The following is a 12356-nucleotide window of genomic DNA, read 5'->3' on the forward strand; positions in this document are numbered from 1 at the left end:
CCCCCCCCCCGCCTTTAAGTTAAAAATCTGCCTCCCCTCCCACCTCAAACCACACATGGAGCAATAATAGTCAGTCTGGATTTGCTTAGTGATTGTTTAGGAAAAAGAACATAAAATGTGAATCTTATTTTCTCTGAGTTACAGGAAGTTCCAGTATTTGTAAACTTGGATTTAATCCTAATATCTTCTGACATTTTACTCACAAGCTCTCTTATTAAATGCATTTAGCATTTAGTCATAACTGCATTCTCCTTTTATTGAACACAGGAATTGTTTTCCGTTTGAGATTTTAGCTCTTCTACTAAGCTAACGAGTTAAATTGAGCTGCCGCACAAATATAAAGCTTTGCAAACTAAAATGAAAATGATCTATCACAACTCTATCACCGCACAAGAATGCTGATATTGATTCATTCTTCAAAAGCCCAGATTATGTTCATTGTTAAAGCTTTTTTGTTGTTCAAATGTTTGTGAAATGAACTCTTTTATCTGCACATGGTTACCAGGCTGCTAGGGCGTAGTTTAGGGAAATTTCATGGTTCCGGTAAATAAACTGCTGTTAGAGTTATGGCTCATATCAAAATCTGAAGATAATGCGAAAATTTAAACGAGCTGCTCAAAATGGCAAGCTCAAGCTAAAACAGTCAGACTGACTTGAATCTGCAGCTTCCTCCGCTCTAAGGTCCTGCCATGCTTGTACAATTCGGATCTACATGTTGTAGGTCACTACTGTTAAAAACAGCAGGTTGTACTATGGGCTCATCTTTGTGCCTTTGGCCTTTATTTAGCTTAAGCCCTGCTGCAGAAACCATAGACGTCACAACAGACAGAGAACTTCTTTGTTGTGACGTAAAACCAGCAACAACTCTTCACCACATCCATTGCGCCATTTAATCAGAGATGCTTTCCATTTGTTCTTTCTCAGTCCTCTGTGGATCATGCCTCAGTTATTTTAGCCAGCTTTTCAGCCAATCATATGAAAGCGCGATGAGACATCAATCACACTGTAAACGCCACCAAATAGAAAACTTCTGCAAAAAACATATGAAACACAACAGAAGCTGAATAAAATACAACAGAAATAATATAAAAAAAAAAAGGGTCACAGAAAAAACACAAATAACCAAAACACAACATAAATGTTTTTGGGAGGACAATTACACAACACAACAGATGCGCAAGCTAATAGTAAACGGCTATTAGAAAATGTATCTATAGTATTTTATGAATAATGCAAACAAAGCACTTTCTCACCACACTGAAGAGTCCTCTGCTTCTTTTCTGTGCAGTCCTTCACAAGTTCTGGCTTCTGTCTCACACATTTTATTTTTTTTCTACTACCTTTGTGTTTTGCAGCAATTTTTTCTGTTTTATGACTTTTTTAAGTTGATCTTTCAGGGCCACTGTACAATCACCATTCTATCATACACATTACACACAGTCCCAAATCCCTGTTTCTGTGCAGGCAAACACCTATGCAGACAAAAACACAAGACAATAAATCACAAATTCAGTAGCTATACAGAAAAGCTTTAAGCTAGCTTTCCGGACCTTAACTCTGCTATTCTGGTAGCCAGTAACATGGTCATCTTTTAAGATTGTCTCAGATTTGGATGAGAAACATATAATGCAATACCTGCTTAGCACCACACAAGAGGTAAATTCAGTGGACAGCAGTGAACTCAACAGTCATATAACAGATGAAGATTCACACAATTGGTAGGGACCAGAAGTAGAATATTGCACAGGTATTGCACAGGTATCAGGTATTGCTAGTTAATAGATAAAGAAAACTCTTTCGACTTGTTTTCCTTTTTTCAAGTGGAATCACAAACTTCATTTATTTCCATAAAGTAATACACTTTTGCTTTTAGTTATATCTTAAATAAAGAGATGCTTTTGAATGCTGGGGGAAATGAGCAAGGTCAGACGTGATGGGAACACACACAGACATTCTTTGTGCTCAGCACATATAAAATCAACATCATTGGGCAAGTGCATAACCTTTGGCCTGCAAGTCTGACATTTACCTAAACACAAGAGCACGCGGTTCTGGCAGCCCATACAGTAAAGCGGGTCAAAGGGCAGGAAAGCAAGACAGGCGATACACAGGGGCAGGCGTAGAAGGGGGCACGGAGATAGATGCAGCCTTTCATTCAGACTCTCACATACACAACCAGTTAGCTGTGTTTACAAAAGCCAGCAGCAGAACCAATGCAAACCATACGCAGCATAGAGATACTTGGGTGAGGAAGTCAGAGCACATGTGTTTGTGTGAGTGTGTGCGTGCTGTACCAGAGCAGCGGGTCTGAATGCAGCAGAAGTAAAAGAGAGCAGATGCAAGATCCCCTCCCCAGTTTGTTCTGCTTTCTCTCGTGAGCATGTCTGGCTTTGGTTGTCATCCATTCAGCTTTCCCGTGGGTCCAAAGCACTCTGCCACATTTCACAGAATCTGCTCCTGCTGCACTATAGGTAAAGCTGTTTTGAGTTACCTTTCATCACGTCGTAAGCAAACGCAGAACAAGACTGGATGGCGAAAAGTAGCAATGAAAAGAATCCTGGTGTTTAAGAGCTAAATATCATATGAGATGACGCAGGTGTGTTAAATTTATTCACAGTCAAACACGGTATCCACGCTCTTGGGAGCTGGTGTGGATTGGAAGCAGCATATAGAGCATGTAGTGAGAGGACTTGAAAGATAGACAAGTTACAAAACCTATTTTAAAAATTCAAGTCATTTGATTGTTGAATTTTAGTCTCCCTTAGATGATTGAGCTTTACTGCACAGAATGATGTATGCTCACAGTCTGACTGCAGAAAACTGTTGTCAGTTAACTAAAATATGATTTGAGGGCATGCACCTGCAAGAATGATTTGTTGCATTACTTGGATGAATGATGGACACTTTGGTTCACGCTATTAGGTCTCCCAGGAGGATAAGGTTCTGATGGAGAGGAAGAAGGCTGTGCAATAGCAGGTCTAAAAGGTAGACTGACAGAATTATTAGAACTAAAGCAGACCCTGTTTGGAGAGAGTGTAATCCTGGTCATTTTTCCTGCCTACAATTTACAGATGTCCCCTAAATGTGTCACATTCAGGAATCACAAAGTTACTGTTTGGAATAGAGGGAAGCTACGCTCACTGAATGTACAGTGCCTCAAAGGCTTTACAACCCCTGTTGCAAAACCTTTGGGGCGCTGTGTAAAAATGTAAATAAAAACAGAAAACAGCTTTTCCTTAACCTCATAAACCTATATTTTAATTATTTTAGAAAACATAACAGATTTTTAAAATGAGAAGTTTTATTAATTCACAAAAAATCGTATTATATAGCTCGTTTAAATTTGTGATGGCGGCAACACGTCTGCGCTGCAAGTGGTGCTAAAAAGAAACATCTGGAGGAACATTTTGCAGCTACTTAGTTAAATTAGTAACAAGTCACTAACATGACTGGGAATTAAAGATGGGCAAAGATTCAAGAAATTGCAAAAAGCTGGAGAAATCTCTGTGCGCACTGGACAAAGCTAAAAATCTGTATTGGATGCCTAGGCTATTACACATAGAGATTTCTCAAGCTTTTATGCTGATCACTGTGCAAAAGCACTGCATTAAAAACAGCCATGACTCTGGCAAGGAAATCAGCACATGGGCTCAGGAACACCCCCAGAAACAGGTGTCTGTGAACACAGTTCACCATGCCATCAACAAATACAGGGAAACGTTCTGTAATGCACAAAGGAACCATATATGAAACCATCTTCTCTGGCCAAAAATCCAAAACAGCTCATCAGTGGTGGAAGTGACTAATAGTTCCTTGGTCCTGGGGATCAAGCTGGACTTGTGATGGTTAAACCTAAGGGTACGAGGCTTGAGAATGTATTAATGTGAATGCAGGTCCTAAAACAGAGAGCTAATAAAACTGCCAGCTTGTATACATGCTTGTGCCCCCCTCTACACACAGAGTTGAGCAGGCAGCAATTAAACTGGTCACATTTAGCCAATTTTAGCATGCATTACTCTGATACCCAGTGGTTTGGACAGGCAGATAGTCTCGACAAAGATTTCAGTTTATTTGTGTGATATTGAATAAATTTTGGATGAGGCAAGGCAAGTAATAAAACAGCAGTAGGAGTAGGATACATTCAGCCGTAAAGGGGTGAAATATGCGATGAAATATCTCTTTCTCACTGATTTGTTGCTAGAATTAACATTCATAAATAATCTGCAAGTCAAAATTGTAAATTGTAAACCCTGAAGCCTGTGTGCACATACGTGATGTTCTGAAACTTGTGAAACACGCTCGTTTAGATAAAGCAGGCTGCTTTCTTTTGACACATGTCCTCTTGTTTTTAAATCCTAAAAATTCACGATCCCATATGTAACACAAGCCTCACAAAGAATTTCAAGGGTGAAACATAAACTCTGTCCCAGATCACAACAGCAGAATCACACTGCATAGATGCTGCCTCTGGTACAATGACAGGAAATCAGCTTTGCTCAGCCTGCAGCTTTGACTTGGTCAAATTTCACGCTTCTCTTTTCTGGGGAGAGGAGAGCGGGACCTAATTCTAAAGTCTTGGGAATGGCCTACATTGGGTGTAGCTGCCTGTTCAAAGGGAGGGCTGAATTCAGCTCAATTTCAGAAACGTACGTGTGTACGTGTCTGTGTGTGTGTTTTTTCCTTGCCCAGCAGTTCATTTCTGAGATACTTGGCACATGCTTTTTTTGTTCTTTCAAACCCACTCCCATACCTTTCAGACCTGGCCTTTTCTGCTCTGTACCCTCTTGGCCTCTCTTACTCAAATTCCTGCACCCTCCCACCACTTTCACTGTCTCCTTCTCTCAACTCTTCTTGCTTACCTATTTCCCTGCCCCCCCCAAACTTCTCCTCTTTCACTGCCTCTCAGCCTACATCGCTTTTTCACCCACTATCACTGTCAGCTCTCACTCTGTTTTGTTACCTTACCTTCCGTTGCACTATATTCCCAGTGGATGGGGCCTATGGATAAGCAAGTGCGGGGTTCGTGTGTGTGTTTTCAGGTATGTGTGTGTAAGTTTGAAGAAAAGGGGAGAAAAAGGTAAAGGAAGAAGGGAGAAGAAGGGAGAAGAAGGGAGCGAGAATGAGAGTCCCTCAAGGCCATGACGATGTGGAAGGACACTCAAGGGACCGAGGCTGCTCTCCTAATGAGGAACACAGGACAGAGCTGATGTCTGTCTGTTATTATGCATGCATGTAGATATGAAACAGTGGACGAGTGCATTGCATAAACAATCACCATGTTTTTTTTTCTTTTCTTATTATACGTGAATGAGCAACTGAACACACTCGGTTAATATCCATGTGATACAGTGTGTATTTATGTGTTTGTCGTCTTGGCCCAGCAAGTCGTACATATGCTCCCTGCTGAATGAACTCAAACATGGTGATGGATATGAAGCAGCTGCCAAGTAATGAGTTCTGGAATGTGTTCTTTCTGGGGGTTGTGTGTGTGGGGGTGTAATACTCATACAGTATATCTCTCTCTCATAGATATATATGTATAACTACCACAAACAGCCATAGAGGCATTCCATATAGACACAGAGGAACACTCACACTCTCGCTCTATATATAAAATGTGAGAGTGTGTCTGTGTGTCTATACGGACTGCCCCTACGGCTGTTTGCAGTAGTGTTGCAGTATTTTAGCTAACAGCTGCACATGGAGGGAAAGAAAGACATTACACTTCACTGTCTGACACTTCAGCCTGGAGGTAGGACAGAGAAAACAGAGGCACACACACCCTAACTAGACCCAAGAGACTGAAAGTGGGTGAGATGAAGTTACAGATAGTGAAATAACACTAACAGACAGTGAAAGAAGGAGTTGAAGACAGCTCATATATAGGGAAAGACAGGTAGATATCATGATGGTATACTAAACAAATTCAATCCACTGTTACGGCACAGTTCTTCAGGCTCTCTGCTAAAATACTGCTGATTTGGTTTCACTGAGTGTTAGCGATGAATTCTTGGCACTGGGAGGTGACATTTTGAAAATGACTGATCTCCCCAGGTAGCCTCTCCCCTAGTAGCGGTCCCTTTGCCACAGTTACAAGGTGATGTTTGTTATTGAGTGGCAGAGGGTCATGTTGTGAGGTACAAATCCTAATCTCACACTAGACCTACAGCGGAATGTGGCAGCTGATTCTCTTCTTCTTGAAAAAAAAGTATGACCTGTAGGTATGTGTGTAGTGAATGAGAAAGACTTTGAGATGCAACTGAAAGCCCAAAAATTCAGTAAGCTGAACTAAATACAGTATTCACTGTATATTCTATAAACAGAATCCTAAACGATTTGCAGAAATATCTAGAAAATATATTACATTTTCATTCTCCCAAAACAAAGTAGCCATGTAGGAAGAATTCTGGTCTAGAATTTTTTCAAGTATAAAAAAAATGTGTTTTTACAGTAAGTTGTTCTGATGAATAAACTATTCTGCCTGGAGTTTCATATTTTCTGCCTAATGTACTGAACATTAAAAATAATGTTCAGTATAACCGCATTCAAGAAAAAAATCATAATTCAGAACTGAGTCTTCTATCCTATAATTCATATTATATTTGAAAAAACAAACAAACAAACCCTTACCCCCAAACTATACCAAATTTACAGATTTTTGCAAAATCTGTCATTTTACAGCTTTATTGGACACACACATAAGAGCATTTACTGTAGCTTGCATCATATCATGATAATACCCAGATGATATCAAGAAGAAAATAAACTTGTAGTTCAGTTTTTTATGTAGCACTAAATCACAACAGGACATCATATTCTATTTAAGAACTGAGCATTTCTACAGTTTCCTCAGTAACAGTAAATGGTGGTCTTATTAATGATATTAATTCTATAACAATTAAATAACGGTTCTATTTGCTGAATATAGAAGACTTTATAATAATAATAATATAATAATAATAATAATAATTAGAATAATTTTAAAGACATGATTTCGTTAGTCTTAAGTCTTACATCATTAGCCATTTCTGGGTCCAAACTCCTCTTTGAGTTTCTAAGCTTAAACAAACACAGTAGCATCAGTTTGAGTTAAAATCTGTCAAAATGATTTCATATTTAATAAAATAGTGTGGATCAGTGTGGCTCCTCTCCCAGGTATTACAATAAATTTTAGTACCCAGGTATCAATGAAAAACAGGATTTATGAATTTTAATGGCTTTAGACGTTAGCAGGGAGTTAGCTTGCTAGTTTCATGATATACTGTATAGATGCTATACCATGTTCTGACTGAGGAATTTCTGAAAAACTAAAACTTACAGCCCTTCTATCACTTCGGACATAAATGAAGACAGAAAATTAAACAGCAGCATTATTTGTAGGGTTTCTGAAGTTGGGCTAGATGGTATATAATGGTGTGCTAGGTGGTAGCTAGCTACACAGCGCTATGGTTAGGTTAATATAAACACAATAGCACGTTGAAGCTGGAGGATCAATGCTAACTTTTTCCCCTCGATAAAAGTTAACGTGAGACCTGTTCAAATATTTAGTGTGTGGCAAACCGTGAGCCGATGGGCTGTAGTTGAATCGCAAGGTTTTTTAAACTGAGCTTTAAAACGTGCTGCAGATGAATAGTGGTAATAAAAACACAGGTTGACCAGTGATCACTGTTTATTTTTAAGGGTTCATTCAGATTAAATAGAACAAGATAGAAATAATTCCAACAGCCTTAATGAACCCAGTAGGAGTTTTGACCTGGAAACAGTGTTTATCCATCATCACTTAACAACCACACAGAGGGTGTCGACTACATTTTAGCCTCCTGTGTTTCAGAGCCTAAAACTCTAGAACATATTCTTATTCTGAATAAAATAAATTGGAATGGATTATTGTATTCAGTTTCAGATAGTTTACTCACTTAAATAGAGCATTAGAGCCTGTGAAGCCAAAATACAGGACATTAAAATTCTTATTGAATGAATAGACCTCGAATACAGGCATCAAGTATCATAAGAACATTTTCCAATACATATAATTATTGATAAAATCTCAGATCCTTCTGTCATCAGTCGTGTTTTACAGTCCAGTTCATGTATATTTGTACTGTTGTTTGTTTTGTTCTTGTTGCTGTGCTATGAAAGGTCCACAACCAGAGATGTGTGGGAGATTTAGTCCTTTTAATACATGGTGCTCAGGCTACAAAGGATTCAAGTTACGGGACACTCGGGTACAAAATGTTTTCTATCACCTTAACATGAGTTCAAGATTCAGTTGACATCAGTTGCAAAATGCTGACCAAACACTTTGCATGCTTATTTAAGTGCAAAGTGATGTGTAAGCTATAGTTCATTTTAGCAATTTGTCCTTCTGATGCCCTTCTCATCTTCACAGAGCTCCCTGCAAAATCTGTCACCCACCCAGCTCTTATTGTTCTCTCTTCTGTACTTTTCCTTTTCCCTCTATTTTTGCCTTCACCTTCAACCATGTCTTCTGCTCGTCCCGATGTCCCACCGCTTATCCAATCTGTCCAATTCTCTGTCCCGGATCTGCTCTGCCAGCTGGACATGGACAGCGCCTCCCTGAGGGAAGAACAGGTGTAGCGACACACACTCCACTGAGCACACAGCTACCTGTGGCATCGAGGTGGGCACATACCCAACTATGAGCGAATGCACAGACACAAACACGGCGGTACACACTCCCTTGCAGACCTATGTGAGCTGCAGTAGCACGCATGGAAACTAAGCAGGCTCCTCTCAGGCACACTTTGACGAAACACTCAAACAGTAAAGCTGAATAAAATAGAACGCACATGCCTTGTGTGTCTGGCACATTTGTGTGTCTGGCACATTTTAGCTAACTCACACTGGGCTTGTTTGGCACACACAACAATTAAAAACAAAAAACAAAAAAAAACCCACACAACTAACGAGCCACTCTTCCACTTGCGCTCTGCCCACTGTGCAATTGCAGGTCTAGCCTTAAAGCTTCATTTGCTGCTCCTCAAGGCATGTAGCTGTGCAAAAAGGACCCAGAGCGGTATAAGTGGTTGCAGCACAGACAGTGATAACGCAGATACTTGTGTTAACTCTTTACGCACTCTGGCAGTCCATCACAAACACGATCACCCCCCTGCTGTGGGGGAAGGCTCATTGTTTGAATCATTCACACCCAATTATTTGCAAAAGAGTGAATAGCAGGAATGGCACTGTGTGCTTACACCTCTCAGTGAAAGGAATGAGAGTGATTTGTTGGCAGTGATTTACTGCAGAAGCAGAGGGAAAGTGTCATTTTGCATCAGTATGAGATACCAAGAAATAAGTTTCCTGTTTTAGAGGCCTAAAAGGTGAAGAGATGGGTGAGGTAGCATAGGCGGCTACAGTGTTAGGCTTCGGCAATAAAAACGGATTTAAGGTTTTGGGAAAGAGCATGTTTTTGACTAACATGTGCAGAGGCAGACCCTGCTTACTAATACCATAACACTAAAAAATAAAGCTCCTTCTCCAAAGCACACCTTGTGCATAAACGTGCCACAGGCTTTGACAACAGTGGACACCCCAAGCATAAAAGCATAAGAGCGGGCTGGTTTATTCCAGCAGCGAGGTCTGTGCTGTGAGCGCTCAGCATTTTTAAAAGGCAGAGGCAGTAAACAAGGACATACAGTAACTACATCTGACAATTCTTTGGAAGAAAAGTGCTCTTTTTTCCACTTTTTGAAAACTATTGAGTTTTATGTTTTGTTTATCCTTCCATTTCAGACTTGGAAAAAACATAAAGGCCTTTGTGCATCCAGATAATCGATTCTGATCTTTTGCTAGAAGGGGAAAGATTGATTTGTTATGTCTTTGAGATGCAGTTTGATTTCCCCCCTCATTTTCTTTTTCTTCTTCTTCTTTTTTTTCAAAGGCATAGGAGGATGGTTGTTTTGTCTCGCCTGTCTCTGCAGCTCAAAGGATCAGTGATCCCTAACAAGTCCGGTTGGTAACCTTTAACCCCTGTGACCTGGGGAGCCACTGATCATTGTGACAACAATGCACGATGGGATGTGAAGTCCTTGAGTGAAGACACATTTGAGTGCCTGTGAGGGTTCCTTTAACTTGCAGGTTTGATATCTGGCCATATGGATCTAGTGGGATTGGGACAGCTAATCTAGAACAAATTAGTGTCACATAGTGATAGTCACTGCTTTTGAAGCCTGCACTAATTACATTTGCTGTAGTGAAATTAATGATACGATAAAGGGAATCTGCTGCATGTGAATAAATGTTATCTTAATTGGCAGGTACGGTTCCCCCTTTAGGTTTCATTTGATGTGGATCACTGATGTCCAGCGTTTTTTTGAGGATGTATAATGAGATCTAAGGAGTTAGCTGAAGCAGGGTTTGTTTTTGAGAGGGCGGTAATGTGATCGGAGCGGCTGAGGCAGGCGAAGCTTATGGGTCTTTTCAATCCAAACTTAGTATGTGCTGTCATGAGGACGGGCTAGTGGAGGTGGTGGTGGTGGTGGGGCGGGAGGTCATTGAAATGGATGCGATGTGAATCCGCTCAAAGTCTCTGGGGGGCTGAGAGAGGGAAGAATTAGATTAGTGGGAGAATGCAATCAGTGTGACTACATTACCGAGTATGATGAGAGAGGCAGAGAGAGGAGATGTGAGTGACAAGATGTTGGACGGCAAAAACTTTTCAAGACTGTGCTGCGAATGCCAAGCAGGAGGGTGGAGGGGTGGAGGAGGGAAGGGAGCTCCATAACCACAAATATCTCAGATCCTAAAGCCAGGAAATCAATTGAGCGGTTCTTTATCTATATATACATTTATATATATATATATGTATATATAATCATCCCTTCTTCCCTTTCTTTGTCCTTTTTTTTTCTCAAAAATCAAATTATCCAAATACCACAGCAGAAAAAACAGTCCAACCTAAGAGCATTATTTAAATTACACATGACTTTGAGGGAGGAAAGGCCTTTTTTTTATGACGGAGGATCAGTAGTAAGTCAAGGGTTGCCTGGCACCAGTTTCCACATTTTTGTCATCCTGCTAAAAAGCAGGAATAATGAGTGAACAGACGGGGGAGGTGGCTGGGATTCGGGAACGATCTTGCTGAATGTGCGAGCGGTTTCCTTTTACACTATTTACCCTGACTGCAAACCCAATTAGTTCAAATCAGATTCAGTGTTTACACTAGCATCAGGAGATGATTAAGTGAAACCTAGCATTCCAGTTTCACGTTCCCCTCATCATCTTTGCGGGTCTATCATGCAGAAACACACACACACACACACACACACACACACACACACACACACACACACACACACACACACACACACACACACACACACACACGCAACAACAGTCAAACACAGACACACGTAATAACACCCAACCAGTCCCAGTAAAAACACAACTCTTTATGAAGTGGTTTAGGTGGGTTATGAAATCCCCCCACACCCATCCAAAAAAATGTAAAAAGGAACTGTAACGCTTTCATTTCTGCTATAACTAGTAAAAGCAGATATTTTTTTGTTGTAGATGTACACAACTTTATTGGTTTGCACCACTGGCTGAAGCATCTTAACAAGCATCTGTTTTACGAAGTGATTTTTGTCCAAATGAATTTCTGGTGTTGCAACACTGGACATGAAAGCTAAGAATTATTTTCTTCTCTTTTTGTCTTTTCTGCTGCTTATTTTGATCACAACACGATATCCAGCTAGAATTTAATTAGTTCAGTTGAATTTGCTGATCACTTTCATGGTCACACTGTGTAATGAAGTGGACTGCAGCTTCAAAGGCATCCCCAACTAAAATTTTTAAGTATGGAGCTATAAAACAAGAGCTTAGCCATATTTCTGGCACATTTTAGTAATAACAGGACTGTTTTATGGTACTGGGATAGTTTTTCTATAAACACAACCACTGTTTTCTTTAAGAAGCCACAGAGGATTTTAGTGTCTAAAATGAAGGCAGCCCTGTATTGCAAAACTATTTTTTATTTTCAATTCAATAAGTATATTTAATGTGAAAGGACCAATAAAACTGCAGATTATTACAATTTCGGAGTGGAAATACCTTTTGTTATATTGGACACTTAAACTACAGACTGTATATAGAAGATGAAAGAAAACTAGCATGACAAACCCTGATGTTTAGTGGATCATCATTTTAAGGCCGGAATTTTTGAAATTACCATATATATTTTTTCTTTTAAAAAAATAACCATAATGATTGGTATATCATACAATGAACTTAAAGACTCGTTGCCTTTGAGGTGACCGGGTTTACAGCCACTAATAGGGAGCTTCAGTCTTCAAAGTGACTTTGGCGTGTCAGGATGGTGATGAAACAGCAGT

The sequence above is a fragment of the Haplochromis burtoni genome, unplaced genomic scaffold (assembly GCF_018398535.1).
Source record: "Haplochromis burtoni strain Fernald_Lab_line unplaced genomic scaffold, NCSU_Asbu1 Contig_94, whole genome shotgun sequence".
In the NCBI taxonomy this organism is placed as follows: Eukaryota; Metazoa; Chordata; class Actinopteri; order Cichliformes; family Cichlidae; genus Haplochromis; species Haplochromis burtoni.